Raw genomic sequence first — 17,525 nt, 5'->3', positions numbered from 1 at the left:
GAAAAGAAAAAGAAAAGAAAAAAGGAAATCTGTGAATTTCTGGACTGTAGGTGAATTTCCTAGACCTAGGATACAAGCATATGGGCTTCAAGATTAGCATGCTGTTCTTGCTGCCATCTAACTTTGCTCAAAAAAAGGAATAGTGTGTTTTGATTAGATAATTAAACAAACTACTTCATTAATTTAATGTATGCTACTGTACAGACTGCAATCCCATGACATACGGAGCAACTTTGTGATCAAACAGGTCAGTAGCAGATTGGTTGTGTCACATCATAAATATTAGTGCTGGTCAAAAACTGTGAACGTAATACTTTGATTCACACATGCAAACTATTAGTTTGGGTTATGGAGTACTGCTGCACACAACCTTAAACTTTATAGGAAAAAAAAGCTTTCATACCATCAGGATTTTATAGTCCCAAGTTTCATGGGGAGTACTTGATAGAAAGGCGTGAACACAGCTGAAGCAAATTCACTAAAGATGTTACACACCTCCTTACAAGTGCATGTGTTTGGGAGTTCTGTGCTGGGCTACAGACCAAAAAACAGCCCTAGAAATCCTTGTTATTCAAACTGACATTTTGCTCTAGAGAGTTTTGGTCCATCCACTCATGGCTGGTGGTTCTGAAAGAGATTTGCAATGTTGGAGCTCAGGTCCATCACAAGCATCTTATGTCTCGTTTGTGGACAAGGTCAGCTGCTATCAGGCAGACACCAGGAAGATGGGGTGGAATATGGACTTTTCAGATAATGACTTTCTCTCTCCCTTCTTTTCTGGCCATGTCTCTGAGGAGCTGGGACACTCACCACCGCCCAAACTTCCCATTGTCACATCACGTCCTGTCCCTTCAGAGCCTGAAGTTCATTTCCTTAATTGTTGCAGAATTTCTTTCAGCTGCTTCCAGCCTTTCAAAGTGGAAATAAATTCACCATGAAAAACTATTTCTGCAGCCCAGGGTTCTGCTGCTTTGGCTTGCATTGGATTTGCAGCAAGTAAAGCAATACTAGAGGAGGAGAGCAAAGTTTCAGATATTTCTGTTGTAGCTAATGGCAGCTTTCACCAGTGTCTTGGACCTAAGTTTTAGAGTGATAAAAATACAGGTGACCATCTCTGGTCAAATAGGTGAGTGACTTACGCATGAGTATAAGTCCCCCACAAACAGAAAATAGCACAAGTAGCTAAAAAAATAAAGTTGCTTTTTTTTAAACATAAGTTTTATTTGCCTTCTAGTTCCTGAGTCTTTACAGTGGAGCCAGATCACATTTTAAAGACATTCTCTTGAACCACAATTACTAGAAATGCTTTAAAACAGAAGCCAAGATTCTCCAGCAGCCATGTGCCTCCAGGAGCTGGGACTATAAACACAAGACCAAATATCTTAGGACTCAGTAAAAGTATAAGAGCAGGCAATGCTGTCTCCATTCCAAAGCTTTAAGAGGTATTAAAAGCTCTGATCACTAGAGGATGTAAACCAAATACTAAAGGATCTGTGACTAGAGATCCTATTACACAAATTGATTTGCCCAGCTCTAATTTTATGGATAAAGCTCAAAAAATAAATATGCCATGTAAGGGGCTATTGATTAGCTCACCTGGGGCAAGTAATCCTTGCACTGATGAACACAGGCAGAGGCGGTGTATGAGCCGTGTTCCAGGTCAGTGCAAACCCCAGCAGTCGGGCTGGGCTTTGTGGTTGTGAGATCCAGGCAGGTCTTCTGCTTGACTTCATGGCCAGATCTAGGAAATTGTGCCTGCTTTTTTTCTAACTGTTCCAATTCTCTTGGAAGGGAATAATAACAAGAAAATGGAGAAGGGAAGTTGGCTTTACTGTGACAGTTTCAAACCTGTTCTTAGTTTGCTAAGAACATTGATTTTTGCTCAGTCCAAAACTCCTTAACACCCCAAAGCGCCACAGAAAGTTGATGAATTAATTTGCAGTTCCTCACCCAGCTTTCACTCTGTCTGACATCTCACATGCTCAACAAGAGGAAGACATTTCCTCTTGTAGGGCTGGTGTACTGTGAGGAAAAGTACACTAAGATGGAAGGGTTCAGGATGAGGAGATGAAGGATCAAGGAGCTGAAGGTGCTCAAGGGCAGGCGGGTCCTGCCCAGAAGCCCTGTGGACTTTTAAATGAGGTAGATCAAGAAACACCTTGCACAAGTGCAGAGGCTTTTCTCATTTCTTCTCATCTCCTTCTGCATTTAAACTGTGTGCCATTCATATTCATCCAATAAAGAATGAGCAAAAATACAAGCAACCAAACAAGGAAATAGGAATGTCTCAACACAGATAAATGCAGGCTGAAGTCCTTTTATCTCTGTATATCGAAGAAGCGTTCAGAAATTCTCACCCTTGGCCTTTTAACAGAGGACAAACCTCCCCACTCCTGGATCCCAAATCCTCAGTGCTGTACATACGTCCCTTCATCACCTTATGTTGATATACTAAAATAGTTCAGTTCATTTATTGAATACTTCTTACATTTACAAACCATAACACCAAGATATACCCAGTCCCTGAGCAGAGATGCTCGAATTTGCAGTGCATTCATCTAACTTGTAACTTCAGCATTCTTGGATGAGAAGGAGCAACATAGGCTGTGTACTCACAGCTCTTCCCAAAATACCATTCAATTGAATTAGCAAAGGACTGACTCATGTTGCTCACCAACCAATCTCCGTTTCTAGATGGAAGAGGACATTACTTATGAAGCAAAGGACAAAGGACTCAATCCACCTAGTTGTGGAAGTCTGGGAAATCAGCAAACACTTTCAGCATGCCATACTGCTGTCCTGTTGTGTGTGCTGAGAACTGGAGCAGACAGAAAGCATTGCATAGTGAAATCCTAACTGGCTTTACTTTCCCACTGATGTAGCATTAATTACATCCTGATTAACAGTTGACTTCAAAGCAGTCTTCGCTAGAGGATCTCCAAGGGTCCTGCCACCAGTCAAAGATTGTATATGATTTCACCATACTGTTCTATGAAGAGACAAAAAAAAAAAAAAAAGACTGGGGGATGCTGGGACTGTAGGACAGCATAAGGGAAAGAACCTCAGCTCCCAGGTCTGTACAGCATGTCAGGACTTCTAAAGCTCAGCTCATGGCACTGAGAATATGAGAATAAGCAGCCAGCCAGTCCACTTAGGTTGCCCCTGTATGCACCCAGAGTCCTAAAAATAAATCTGCAAAATAAAAGCTCCCGCCTGCTGCACCAAAACACAATGGGCATCAAATTGCATTAGAATGTTTATATTGAGGAAAATTGCATCCTGCAAACTTAAATTATCTCTCTCCTCCCTCTCCCCTCCCACCTGCCACGGCCCATTTCCTATTATATTTTTCTAACGAACCAATAGATGCTTGAAATCACGGAAAGCCATAAAGAATTGGAATCAAATTAAGTCTACATTCTAACTGCATTAGGTGCTGTCAAGCATAGTTTACTCACTTTTCACAGTTCTATCTAGAGGCTAAACAATTTTGTACCCTTTCTCTACTAATCAAAACTGATTACTCTGATAATGGACCCCTGACGCTGAACACTTTATGAAGGTAAATTATGCCATATCGAACAGGAAGGGGAATGGAAAAATCACCCAGAGATAAATAGGCCTAAAGATGCATATATTGATCTCGCACTCATTCTTTCTCTCTCTTTCAATGCCTGCAATGGCTAAAGGTTTAATCAATACTTTCAGTGCTGTAACGCCATCTTTTATAATACCATCATAATTGGCCGTTACCACAGCTTGCCCTCAGATTGGCTTGTGCTGGGGCCTTTCAGAGCCAAGGTCTTTTGTTTCTTCCCTTCCAGGGCACATAACTGGTGGAGGGTTGAACGCAGCCCTGGCATTCTCCAAGTTAAGTCCTCCTTGTGCACCAGGGCAAGGAGAAAAGAGATGCTCAGCCACCAGCTGAAGCTGCTGGGAAATTCAGCCAACAAGCATCTTCTAGTTCACTTACCAAGAAATATTCAAATGAACAGAAATTATGGTCAAGCACCTGGATTTTTGACTCTGAAGACAGAATATAGCTTTACTATTCTGGAACTTCAAAACTCTTCCGAGCCCAAAAAGAAAGAATAGCTTTGGTTTATGAGACCTTCAGCAGCTCACAGGACAGATGGCTCCAGGGAAAGAAATTTTGATTAGGTGTCTGTGTAGGATGAATTTCAATAATTCTGGGCTATTCTGTCAAAGAACAAAACTGTTACCCATCCCCATCCCAGCAACTCCCAGCTTAGGTTCCCAACATGGTACCTTGGTGCCTTTCCCTGCTGTTGTGAAGGCCTCACCTTGCTGAGCACAGCTCTGCACCAGCAATGGAAGCCTTTCTATTAGAACAGCTCACAGAAACCTGCAGCCACCAAGCTTGTCTAGTTCTAGGTATTTAGGTATTGCTCAAAAGAAGAGATGTGGGACTTTTTGAAGGAAATACAGGTCAACTATAGAATGTACAATCTGCTCTTTACTACATGGTTGTGGCCAGGAAAATCCAACTTCCATACCCATATAATCATTTAGGGTACTTGTTGCAAGCGTGCAGCATTTAAAGATATCACAGTTTATTTGTGTGAAATAAATAAAAATATTCAATTAACAAAACTGTATCTGTGCAGATATCAGACTAAGTTCTATTTCCACACATCCAGATTTCTCACTTATGTACATCTCTGTGAAGCAGAGATTAATGTGCCTTTCTCTACCCTTCCAAAACACAGAATTCTCTCTGTACCCTGTAAGCCTCAAAGAGGCAAGATACTTTGCACTCCACCGAAACAGGATAACTGGCTCCAAATTATACTGTAGAAAACCATAGCAGTGTTCCCACTGGGAGATCTACAATACTGAAAAAAAAAAAGCACCTATTACAGCTAGCCTATACAAGAACCATGGACTGTCCAACCCAAACTACTGGCGCAACTGCTTTGATGTAGTCACCAAAGTGCTTGACCAAAGGAAGGCTTGTCGCAAAGCTACATTCCAACTCAGGCAAACATTTCTGCTCCAGATAATCTCAAATCACCTTTAGCTCTAGGAAGAAAAAGTGACTGTTAAATGTGGTTGAACTCACTAGACTACTATGCAAAGCGAGAGATTTGAATTAGGAAGAATGAGCACAACAGCTTGGATCAAGACCTGAAAAATCTCCAGTGTTTATGGCTTCCCAGTGTCCTAGAGCTGGCTTCTCTCAATACAACCAGCTCATTGCCCAGCCTTGACCAATGCAAACGCAGACCATGGCATCACCTCAGCACCCAGCCAGACACGGACATCTGCTCGGCAGGGTGACCCCCACGCAGCCATCCCAGCGCTGACGGCCAGGGCTGCTCACAGAAGTCTGCAAGATAAATGCCCTCCTCCATGAGATGAGACACCTCTCCCACAAATCACCACTCTCTTCCCCAGCACCTTCCCTTCCCTCTAACCCTCTTCCATTACTCATCTACTGGAAGAAAATGCAAAGAGTAATAATAATTAGACAAGTACAAATAGCCGAGCTGTGCCATGGATGGCCGTTGCCATACCAACGGGTGGGCCGAACGCCGGCCTAACGCTGCTCACAGGCACTCCAGCAGTGGCATATCATCTGTTATCCACTGCTCGGCCTGGCCTGGCCCACAGGGCACTGCTGGGTCCCTTTCAGTCGGTTGGACCTGCTGCCTCTTACAGGCAATGTGCCAAAGGTCTGTGCTGGCTGCAGGTCAGGCCACAGCTCAGCTCTGCTTTGAAGGGGGAGGACGGGGATGGAATAAGGCCACTGAGCTGCTCCTGGGCTGTTCATGTCAAAAAACGTTAAAGCTTGGTAAATAGGGAGGGTGGTGTGGGAAGAGCTGGCCAGGGCATCGATATGGCATTGTCCTGATTGTCTGGAATGCCCAGAGAGAGATGGACTTCAGGTCCAGAAGGGTGCATGTCACATCCACTGTCTCACCTGCACTTCCCAATACCCGTACACTGACTGGCTAGACAGGGTTTCTCATGAACAACCAGAAGTTGTAAGACACTAAAAGACACTGATGAATTGGCAGAGAGAAAGCTGGAGAGGGATTGATGACCTTGGCCTTTGAGACAACAGAAAATCTGCTAGATTCCTCACACTTTCAGTCATGGGTCCAGCACAGAAATCTTGCTGAAACTTTAAAATGCTTCATTATGTTGCAGACACAAAAAAGGAGATCAAATAATGTTGGCTGTTGGATCTCTGAGCCCACATAGCTAAATAAAAATCATACGAGGTTGTGTTTGCAAGAACTCAGCTACATGAACATGTGGATGCTCTGGAAAGGAAAGCCTGTTTTAAAAGCAGACATAACAAGCTTTCTCTGTGATCCTGCTATTAAAGTTAACAACTTTAGTTCAGATGGTTTTGGAAGAAGCCCCTTACAGAGGAGTGATGCTCTTTGAAGGTCAGTACACACCTCCTCACGTGTGTGATGCAAGGCATCCCAGCAGGTGCTCCTGCTCCTTCTGAACTTTTCCTACCTCCCAAGTATCTCAGTTGATGCTTTCCAAGGAAATAACAGCATTAAATCCAACAGATTACAATAGCTAATAGTGTCTGCAAGAAATACTTGAGCACTTAGAAGCTGCACACTCAGGATCACCAATCTTTAAAAATCTTGATAATTGTGCCTAGATTACATAATAAAGCCTGAGACATCATTTAAAAAGGTACAATTGTCCGTTTCTGGACTGAGATTCAAAGGCTCGAAGGGGAGGTGTTTGTCCCTAGAGACACACAAGGTCAGGCTGGACGGGGCTCTGAGCACCCAGATCCAGCTGCAGGTGTCCCTTCTATTGCAGAGGAGTTGGACTTGGTGACATTTAAAAGTCTGAAAAGATGCCGTGGTTTTATGTACCCTATTCTATGTACCCCTTCTATGTACCTTTCAATGCTGGACAGCTGACAGCAAGAGGAAAACCTCTGAAATCCTGGTTACCAGCTTTTCTATCATGCAAAGCGACACATGATGGAGAGAGGAAGAAGTTAAACTATGGAATTTAAATTTCGTTAAACTATTGAAAAAGTATTTTGTGAATAAACAGCTGTTCCATCTCATGGTCTGTGAAGGTAATCATTTTTTTCCTCCCGAAGTTTTTATCTAAGATTTTATTATGAGGCTTAGAGTTCACATATTGATTTAATTAATTTAATCTCTCTTTGCTCACTGATCTGTCCTTGCTGCATGTAAAATAGTCAATGTCCCAGTTGAAATTTGCAATACATTTCCAGTGGTAATATTATCCATCACAATAAGCACCATCTTCTGGTTTCAGGGCCTTCAAACGTGAATTTAAGGTGCAACTGTTTCTAGTATCATACAGAAACCTGATGAAGAGAGTAATTAAGTTAACCTTTCTTCCCCATAGCTGAATAAATTTCCTTCTCTGTCAGCTTCCTTCCTTTGCGGTCTCTTCTCTTCCCCCACTACAAAACTTCCTCAAGAGAACCTGGCAGTTTCTGTGCTAAAATTATTCATGGTGCACACGCTTTTAGGATGCTTCATCATCGTGACAGAGATCTCACATAAACCTTCAGCAAGAAAATTGGCATTTGTTTTGTCTTCCTTTCCTTCTTCACTCTGCAAGGGAGGTGGACAAAAGCCAGCAGTACCACTACCAGAGCCAGGGAGAAGGAGCATTGCAGGAGCACTTGTTTTGTTTTGCCTCAATCCTGGGCACGATTGCAACCTGAGGTTCCTGAGCAGACCTATGTTGGCCTCATGGAGCCCCACAGTCCTTCCAGATGCAGCTTGCAGAGCCATCAGCCCTGCCCAGCATCACTCACTCCTTGCTCCCATCTGGGACAAGACCCACTCAATTTGCAACCCCTCTTTTAAAACGACAGCAAACCTTTGTGCATTCCAGCTCCCCATCTGTGCCTTTCCTCAAAGCTTCCTCATCCCCTTTGCACTGAATGAGACAAAGAAGATGGTTAACAAGAATTTTTGCAGATACGTTTTATTTTTACTTTTAAGACCTTCGCAAACCAACTCATCTGCTCTCACAGGCTCCTTGCTGATACGTCTCACTTTATTAGTGACTTTGGCCTTGAGCGTCTCAGCTGTTTGATCAATACTGCAGGAGGTCAGTGATATTTTCTCACTTTTAGTGGCTCGCTGCCTTTAACTTTGTCACCTGATGAACAGCACTACCCCTGGAACGCTTATCTCGTATCGATTTTCTCCAGGCTCCTGCTGCATTTCCAGCCATCCCACCATTTCCCCCCCTGTCACCGCACGCCCATTTAATGTTAACTTATCCCCTTTCTCCCAAGCTCCTCGTTCTTATAGAGGATTTTTTTTCCCCACACACACTCTAGCAGATTGTAAAAAAAATAAAAAATAAAAAAAAAAATTCCTTTTTCCACCTGACTCATTGTTATCCTTCAGCCCATGGTTGTTTGCAGTCAGGCACCCACAGCTCTGCTCTGGAACGGCCCAAGGAGAGGAGCAAAGGTCTCAATGGAAACCCCACATCCTCTGCCTCCCCAGGGTGCACGCCTGCCCTCAGCTGAGTAGAAAAAAATTGTAAGCAAAGGTTTGCCTTCCTTACCCAGAGCAAAACCTTTCTGCTTGCCTCAAAAGCATGGAGAACAAAACAACGCATATTTCATGTGGGATGGAAAACCAAACAGCCCTGCCAGCAGCTTCCAAATGCAGCTCACTAAAATGATGTCAACTTAAACCAAGTCCAGAGGAGATACTGGGGAGCCCCACAAAGTGCAGGGCATTCAGTCACACCATACACACACTGCTCTTAAGCAACTGGGATATGGGAAAGCCTCTCCAGTCAGGCCACTGGCAGTAGGCAGCTGGTTATAAAACTAACCTGGTGCTGCCCAAGGAGAAAGCTTGTCCTGTGTCCAGCATCAGGGCAAGAACACAGGTACAGAAACCACTGTCCCCTCTGTGCTGCCTCATTTGCAGGGCTTCAGGGCTCCTGCTGCACCAGCTCTAGCAGGTGGTAAAGGCACTCACATCATAGAATCATAGAATGGCCTGGGTTGAAAAGGACCACAGTGTTCATCCAGTTCCTACCCCCTGCTATGTGCAGAGTCACCAACCACCAGACCAGGCTGCCCAGAGCCACATCCAGCCTGCCTTGAATGCCTCCACAGGGATGGGGCATCCACAACCTCCTTGGGCAACCTGTTCCAGTGAACCATCCTCAGCTGAGAAGTGATTTCTGCTTAGAGATGGAGAACTTCAAAACAGCTCCACTTACAAACATACCTCCATTTAAAATGAATTAAGAGAACAACACGATTCATCTGGAGTAAAAAATAAACAAAAATCTGTTGCATCCATAACAGTATCAGCGATTTTGCATTCCAACAGAAAAAGACAAAACAAAAAGTTGTTTCCTTTGATATTTAACTTTTAAATTTTCAGCTAATCAGGAAAAGCAAAACAAAACCCCCCACCTTCCCACCTCGATGACTTACACAGCTCTCCTTCAGCCCTGTTAGTGCCATAGCAGTGGGGGGAGCCCTTGGATTTCACTGGACCTGATCGAACAACGTCCTACAGTGCAATCCTACAACTGCTACCGACCTGTGATTTTCAGTCATTAGAAGTCATGAGCTCAGGGATGGTGAGAAGTGATTGCTTACATTGTTCTATTTTTACGGCAGGCTAATGCCTTGAATTTCCCTATTTTTAGGCAAATAGCATGGTGAATTTGATAGAAAACACTATATTAATAAGAACAGTGAATGATGCTGTGCAAAGGGAACTAAAACCAGTGCAGATGCTGCAAAAGGAAGGTGCTGCACTGGGCAACGGCTGGGGCTAGATCATCCCCAGCCTGGGAAAGCCAAAAGAGAGGGCACACATACAGGGCATCCAGCCAAGAGATCAGCAAGGAAGCAGGAGCTCAGGGCAGCAAGCAGGAGTCACAATGAACAATTTCTAGCGTTGAAGGGTTTAGTGAAGCTTCAGTTTCCCACTGTAACGAGTGGGAAAGGAATCAGAAAAAAAAACTCTCCCTGCCAGCAAGAAAATCAGAGTCCTAGGGAGTGGAAGAAGAGAGGAATGGCAGATGGTGACAGAGGGCATCTCTCCTAACACAGAGATGTTTGACAGAGCCTGCCCTCCCAGCTGGCTGATGCCACTCACTCCCTAACAGTTACGGACAGTCTGTCTCTCTCACTTCTTTATTCCTGGAGCAAGTTATGACACCACACCTTTCCGGGGCAGCTGAGCAGCTCACCTCCAGCCTCTAAGAAGCTTTGAAACCCTCCAGGTCTTCAAATGCCCCCTACCTGCCACCCTAGAGGCTTGTCCTTCAAGCAGCTGTACCACATTCCCGTCCCTTGGTGAGGTGTAGCCTTCTCTCCCCAGCATTAGACTCTCAGATTTAATGTACACGTGCTCTTTTATTCATCTAACAAGTTTATTTCTTTGTCAGGTACAGCCTCGTATCAGAGGGCCGCGTCTGAGATGGCTACACAGGGAATTTATTGCTAGAACAGGTTTATTCTTACAACATCTACTCATTTATGCAGACTCCCTCCTGCTTGGCATCCCTGTGCATAGCAGCAGCAGTGAGCCTGCATTGCCCTCCTGCGGCCAGTCGGCTCCGAGAGCCCGCTCATTAATCATAGCAGCAGGAGTGTAAAATTCAATTTTACCTCTCCATTCATTCTGAGATGAGTTGAAGGCCGGCCTTGTACATATAAACCACACTTTACTTCATCAGAGCCCCGGTAACAAATGGAGTGTCTTCTTCGGGGAGTTTAACCATCAAAAAACACCGCGCCATTTAATTCCACGCGTGCCTAGGGTCAAAGCAGGAGCTCTTGGCATCAGCAAATGCTTCAGCCCTCAGCTGTGCAGTAAACTATGTTTTAGAGATTGTTCCTCAATACAAAATGATCAGTCCATTTATCTGCTCAAGCAGCCTGTCTCTTTGTTCGGTCTCCCAATATTTTTTCCGCTGACCTGATCTGGACAATAAACCAGAGTCATCTTAAGATATTCACCGTTCAATTTGTTACTTGAGTGCCCCTGAGCCCGGCTGTCCCTGCTGCCAGCACCACACACTGCCCTGCACCCACTGCCACACCAAGCACCCATGCTGGAGTCCCCTGGCCCATAGGGGAAACAGCAGTGACATTGCCCTTTGTGCCCAGCTTATGAGGACGGGCTCCCCAGTTGCAGTAATTGCACAGCCCCAGCCCCTGCCACATCCCAAAGCCCCCATGTGATGCTCTTCTCTCTGCCTTCCCTCTCACACTGCGTACACAAGCAGCACTCACTCAGGGGATGGGGTCCCTCTGCTCCACGGGGTGCTGCTCACAAAGCTGCACTCACACTCCTTCCCCAGTGCACGCTGGCTATCTGCTACAGGGGAAGCAGACCTGTACCCAGAGGATGCAGAGTGTCCCTCTTTATCTTTGAGCCCCTCCAGAGGCAGCGAGTTTTACCACCTTCTACTGAAGAAGAATGAGAAGCCTCACTGCAGGCTCCTAAGCGAACACATCAGGCATGGAGCCATCACCCAGAGCAGGGATTTACTGCCAGTGCATCCAGTCCTGTAGACATAACGATGAGTCTTCCAGCAGTGTGGTGCTGAGGTACCACAAGCTAAATCCAGCAAGTCTCTCACGTCCTTACAGATCTCTGTACAGCTACTATCAAAGGTCAATAACATGGTGTGACCATGTTTATCTGCCTCAGAAGGACTTTGTAACCTGTGTGCACAACTGTATCTCTGTTGGACATCAGCATGCCACTGGCGCCTGGATTTCCAATTTTGGAGCTGGTTCACAGATGTCTTTATCACCTTACTGGAAGGGCTCTAGAAACTCAGTACCAGAAATTTTCACAGTGCCCCAAAAGCTGAACTCCCAGACAGACTACCACCGCAAACTCACTTTTCCTTGGCTGTCATAGGTGTGTTCCCTATAAGTGGGCTGAATGCCACGAGCCTTATCCTTCGGTGTCAGCAGTCCCTTTGCATTGCACTGAGGATTAGACACCTACACAAGGCTGTGGCGTCCACTGCAGGAGCCAGACGTGCCCAAGTCAGACCTTGCAGATCCCTGACTCACCCCCAGAGCCCTTTCATGCATGTAGCTGTAAATAACTAATGCAAGTTTACACTACAGTGATGGAGGGATTTAATCTTCAGAGATGTTAAAAGTGCATCCAAACCACAGAACCATACTTGCTATTCAGTCAAGAAGTTTCTTAGGGAAGCTGCTCCTCATAATCATTAGTTTTGATTCACTTGCCCTTTTTCATTACACATTTGCCTCCATGTTACCCCAGTGAGGAGTCCCATATTGCCTGTTTGGCACCGTGCAAGCACCAAGATGTTCACAGCAGCCTGCTGATAGCAGGAGCTTTCTCAATGCTTCCCACCTCCATTGCATCACACCAAGTACTTCAACCCAAGCAACACAGGTGCAGAAAAGCAAACAAGTCATGCCTGAGGTCTCACACATGGGTGGCACTTTCATTGCCTAACAAAGGCCCAGGGGGCTGAGTGCTGTAAGCATGCAGGTGTGCACACAAGACAGCCACAGAGAGGAAGCCTGAATGGCTGCACAGTGGCAGAGGGGGGCATAATTGGAATTCTTGCACGAAGCCCAGCCTGCTTGTGCAAAAAAGTACAGATCATCTGCACGCATAGGACCCAATGGCCTCCACCAGGCTGAACTCTGGCAGTGTGAAAATCCACGCTGATCCAACCAGAGCTGAGCAGCCCAGAGGATCAGACACATGTAACTGCTTGGGTAGTTGCAGCACATGGGATCACAGCTGCTGAACACAGTAAACCCTCCATCCCTCAGGATCTGTATTAGATAAGAATGTTTTCTTTCTTTTTTCTGCCCAGAAAAGTATTCATTTGAAGGGTTTGGGACCTTTTTAATTTTTTTTTTCCCTCCTTTGTGGAAGATTCTAAAGCTTTATCCACATTTTGAACTTACGCCTACCTCTTTCTCCATGAAAAAAACTATGGGGAAGAGAGATACATGGCAAGCTGCTTTCTCCCACCTGGCCACATTGGGAAAAGGAGAGATGGAAGCTTTGCTTCCTCTACTACTTTTCCTCCAGTGACCACAAAGGAGGAATCAAATAGTGACAAGTGCCATAAATAAATGCGACCATCTAAAACAGAAATTAAAGAGAAGGAAAAAGTACTACTCAAACCAAGCATAGCTCATGAAGATCATTCAGCACTGAAAAGTATCAGATGTCAGCAATCTGCTAATTCCTATTTCAGAAGAAAGACTTATTTTCCTTAAAATGTTTCAACCAGCCTCGGATAGAAAACAAACAGCGTGCAAAGCCACATGCCAAAAACATTTCTGCGTTCCAGAAGACATCATGTTGGTGGGTGTGAGTGCATCTGACATTACAACCTCATACTGCTGCAGGAGATACAATTTCACCAATGTTTACACTTCAGTAAAATGAAATACAAGTGAATTTACTGAGTGAGAGACAAAGCCAATGCCAAAACTCAGATGTTCTAGTCCAATCTAAGACTCCAAGGAAAAAAAAAAAAGAAAAAAACCAATAATAATAAAAGACATTTATCCCCTAAGTTTGGTAAAAATTGAGAGAACGGCCCACTACATAGCAGTCCGCAGTACTGCTGGACTCCATGAAGGAATGTCCTCCTTGACACTCACCCTTGGGAAGCCCAGCAGCAGTGCTGTGCTCAGGCTGCCTCTGTGAGCTCCACAGAGTGCCACCAGCATGGCTTTGTGCTGAACAAAGCTTTCTTCGCTCAGCTCAACTCTTCCTCCCCTGCAACTGAATTAGGAATTATGGTCAAATCCAAAGTACCTGTCTTGTCAGAAACTATTGCTCATGTAGGTGCAAGGGCTTCTGAAAAGCTTTCCAAAGGTCACTCAAATGGCAAAGGACTGAGCAGCCAATTCACTTATACTGGAGTTACGAAACTATGCTAACAAACACGAGTTCCGAGCTGCCTTCAATGAAGTTACTCAAAAGTGATAAACTAATCCAGCAAATGACACTAGAATGATGGGATGCCAACAGTTACCCATGCACGTTCCTGTTCTCAAGTAGAGAAATGACAGCTAGTTTTAATTGGTAAAGAAAGAAGTTGAAACATAAGGAATGAAACATGTCAGAGTAGAATCACCCTTCGGATCCAAAGACAGCACGCAGTCCCGATGGTCTCCACCTGCAGCATGGCAGGGTGAATTCTCACATCTGCGTTTGTGTCAGCAGCTGTCTAACCTGCAAACAAACAGCACAGCCCTCAGCTCCAAGAGTGCAGGTCAGTGATTCTTTCCCAAGATACAAACGCTGCACACAGGGGACATGCACTGTGATGCTCTCTGCTCATCTCTAATCAGCTTACAGAAGTTCAGTTTCCCACTGGACAAGCCAGCAGCTCAGCCACCAGCAATAGTCAGAGGAGCAAACAGGCAAGGCACTGCTGTGAGTCACTACAGGAACCAAGGATGAAGTTCTGCACTTATCTGCACCTTCCTGCAGATATCTCTGCTGCTCTGCTCTTTTCCCTTTCTCCTTGCCCATGACCAGGGTTCTCCCAGAAGAACCATAGAAGCTGGCCCAGCACACCTTTGCAGTCAAAAATATTCCAGAATACAGCCACAATTAATGAAAACATTCTAGCATGTTGCAGCCATCTTCCCTCATGCACTCTCCCATATTTACATCCCTGCCCTATTTCTCCATTTGCTGGAATAGGAAGCAATTCACCGTTTGCACTTGCCCACGAGTTAGAAAATCACCAGATCTAGACTGAGTCACATGGATCTCTGACTCTGATAAGCTTCTTTTCCAGTCTAAAGACACACACACAGGCTGACTTACCGTTTTCCCATGCTTATCTACAGGATGCTTATTGCAACACATACATAAAACTAATCCATCTTAAAAAATAAGTTTCATATCTTGAAGTTTAGATAACATGCATGCATCAATGAGAGCCAATTCTTCCACTGTATGTGCTACTGTTAGTATTCTACTACACAGATGTTTTTATCATAAAGGACTGAGAAGTGCATATAGCTAAACATTTGATTTAGTTGCTTAAGAACAGGTCTTTCTTCAGATTAAGCAAGCAGAGCTGTCACTGTTTTCCTATCATTTAACAGATGTTTTTTTTTTTAATCTATAAGAAACACATTCCAAATAACACTGTCTTAGTTGAATTTCTATTCAAATTCAGCAACATCTCTTTCTACTACTGACAATCCCAAAGTCACGAGCAAAACACTGAGTGCAGTTTCTGATGGGTTTCTGGAACATGGCTTTTTTGCCACAGTAGTTTGAGACTAACAGATTGTAGGCTTAGATTTGAAAAATACTTACCTCCTCTTCAGTGGTGGCACAACCTTTTTCAAACAGCATTTTAATTCCAGACTGCAGCATTTTAACATCACTCCCCAAAGGCCAGATTTTAGATCTTTAAACTGTTTCATAAACTTCTTTTCATACACTGACTGTTTCTCCAGCAGAGTGCCAACAACAATGCAGGTACCCACCTCCTCCATCAGTTATTTACAGCACAGAGCTCTGTACAGGTCTAGCAGAGAGCTGCAGGTCACAGCTGTACACAGTAAAGATTTTTGGTCCTTTCAAGTTTTGGGCCTCTGCCTCGAAGCACCTTCAAAGGGTGCACGTTTCTGATGAAAGCAGTGCTTTCTCTCTAATGACACCTTATACAGATACTAAAAACACTTCCTCTTTGCCTGCATCTCACATATAAGTTCTATGCATTCTACTTGTGTGTGCACCTCTGGCAATGCCCCACAGTGAATACAAGTCTCCATTTGTGCTTTTGTTAATAAAGACCTGCTGTGCCCATTCTTACACCAGTACAACTGGTCACAGCATGGCATGGAGCTTTTCCATCCCTGGCTGTTCAACTTAGCAAGAATAACAAGCATTCCAAGAAAAAAGAAAAAAAAAGAAAAAAAACAGATGTGCAGCTTTACAGCCAGGCAGAAATATACCTGGAGAAGAGAATCAGCCAGAATCAGTCAAAATTCCCCAAAGCAGCAAGTGACAGTGGCCATCCACCACGTGCCCATCACCAGTACTGCTATGCTAGGGAGTCACCTCTAGTCTTGCTGAAGTGAGGCACTCTCAAGCTTCCTTGATTCAATGCCTTTATTTTTCTTAAAAATACTTCCAGAGGACGGAGGGACATAGACGTTTTAAAAGTCTTCATATTCAGTCCTTTCTCTGATCCTTTAAGAGAAAAGAAAAATAACAAAAAAGGGTAAATTGAATCTTTTTAGTAAGCGCCAACAGTACTCTCAGCTCTGGTTAGGAGACAGTCCCTGCCCCAAAGAGCTTCCATTCTAAAAGAGAGTAATAAAAGATGAGGCTCACAGTGAAAATGACAAAGAAGGTGATACTGTTTGTAATGCTGCTGGTGCCATCCACAGGGACCAGTACATCTTTCTGTACTGGCCATCATGGAGACATTGCACACTGCACATGATGGAACATGCTTTCTGCAGTGGTTGGAAAGGAGAACATAAAGAAAAATCCAGGAAATTTTCCAAGGCAGTCCTGTGAAAAAAGAGGCATTTACTTTAGGTAGGAATTTTTGTCTATTTACATACTTCAATCTCTTTTTTCTTAATTAAAAAAGAAGATTACGGCTGACATGTCAAAAGCATTCATCAAATCAACTGCTTTACAAAAATAAAGTTTTTAGACATGTTTCTAAAATAAATATTGATAGAAAAAAATAAATATATGTATACATGTAAAACACACTAAAATACAGTTCTTTACTGAAAAGTAGCCATGGAATCCTGATTAAATCAGCAAATGTTCAGAGTATTCTTCTCTTACAGAAACACATGTGGTCCCAAGCAGCAAAGAACAAATTCTTAATTAGAAAAAATACATAGGACTGTGGTTTTATACTTTCCTAATAAGAATATTTTCATCTCTGCTGAACAAGAGGCCCAAACCTGTGCTCTCTGGTTTTCAAGCAATGAGAGGTTAACAGTTTTTCTTCTCAAGGGAGAGAAAAGAGTAAAGTCTCAGCCGTGAATTTGAGTAACTGTGAACATGGGTATGCTCCCCTGATTGAGGAAAAAGTTAATCTTTTTAAAAAGGTTGAGCTACTCTCCCTCCCCTTCCCCAGACAAGGGCTCTCAAATGTTCTTGTACGGAATTGAGACATTATATTTACTGTGTTGCTTACTGAAAGACACGGAGCAAGAGGCAGCTCAGCATCAGGCAAGAGACTTTTACTGCTTGGGAGCACACAACCTGCACCAGTTTGGTATGGTCCAACACAAAATCAGTGTTTCCATGGCAGTCCCTTGCATTTCAAGGGCTGGTTCATTGCCCTGAGCTACCTGCTGTCAGGAGTCAATCTCAGTTTGGCTGGCAGTAGTCACAGTGCTCTAGGTAACAGGAGGCAGGGTACCCTATTCCCCACTCTCATAAGGCAGACATCATTCCAGAAAATCTATTTCCCTATTGAAGGCTTTTTTTCTTTTCCTTTTTTTGTGGTCCTGCATGTCCTCT

This window comes from Meleagris gallopavo, chromosome 22 (genome assembly GCF_000146605.3).
Source record: "Meleagris gallopavo isolate NT-WF06-2002-E0010 breed Aviagen turkey brand Nicholas breeding stock chromosome 22, Turkey_5.1, whole genome shotgun sequence".
In the NCBI taxonomy this organism is placed as follows: Eukaryota; Metazoa; Chordata; class Aves; order Galliformes; family Phasianidae; genus Meleagris; species Meleagris gallopavo.
Note: the sequence above shows the minus strand (reverse complement) of the source record.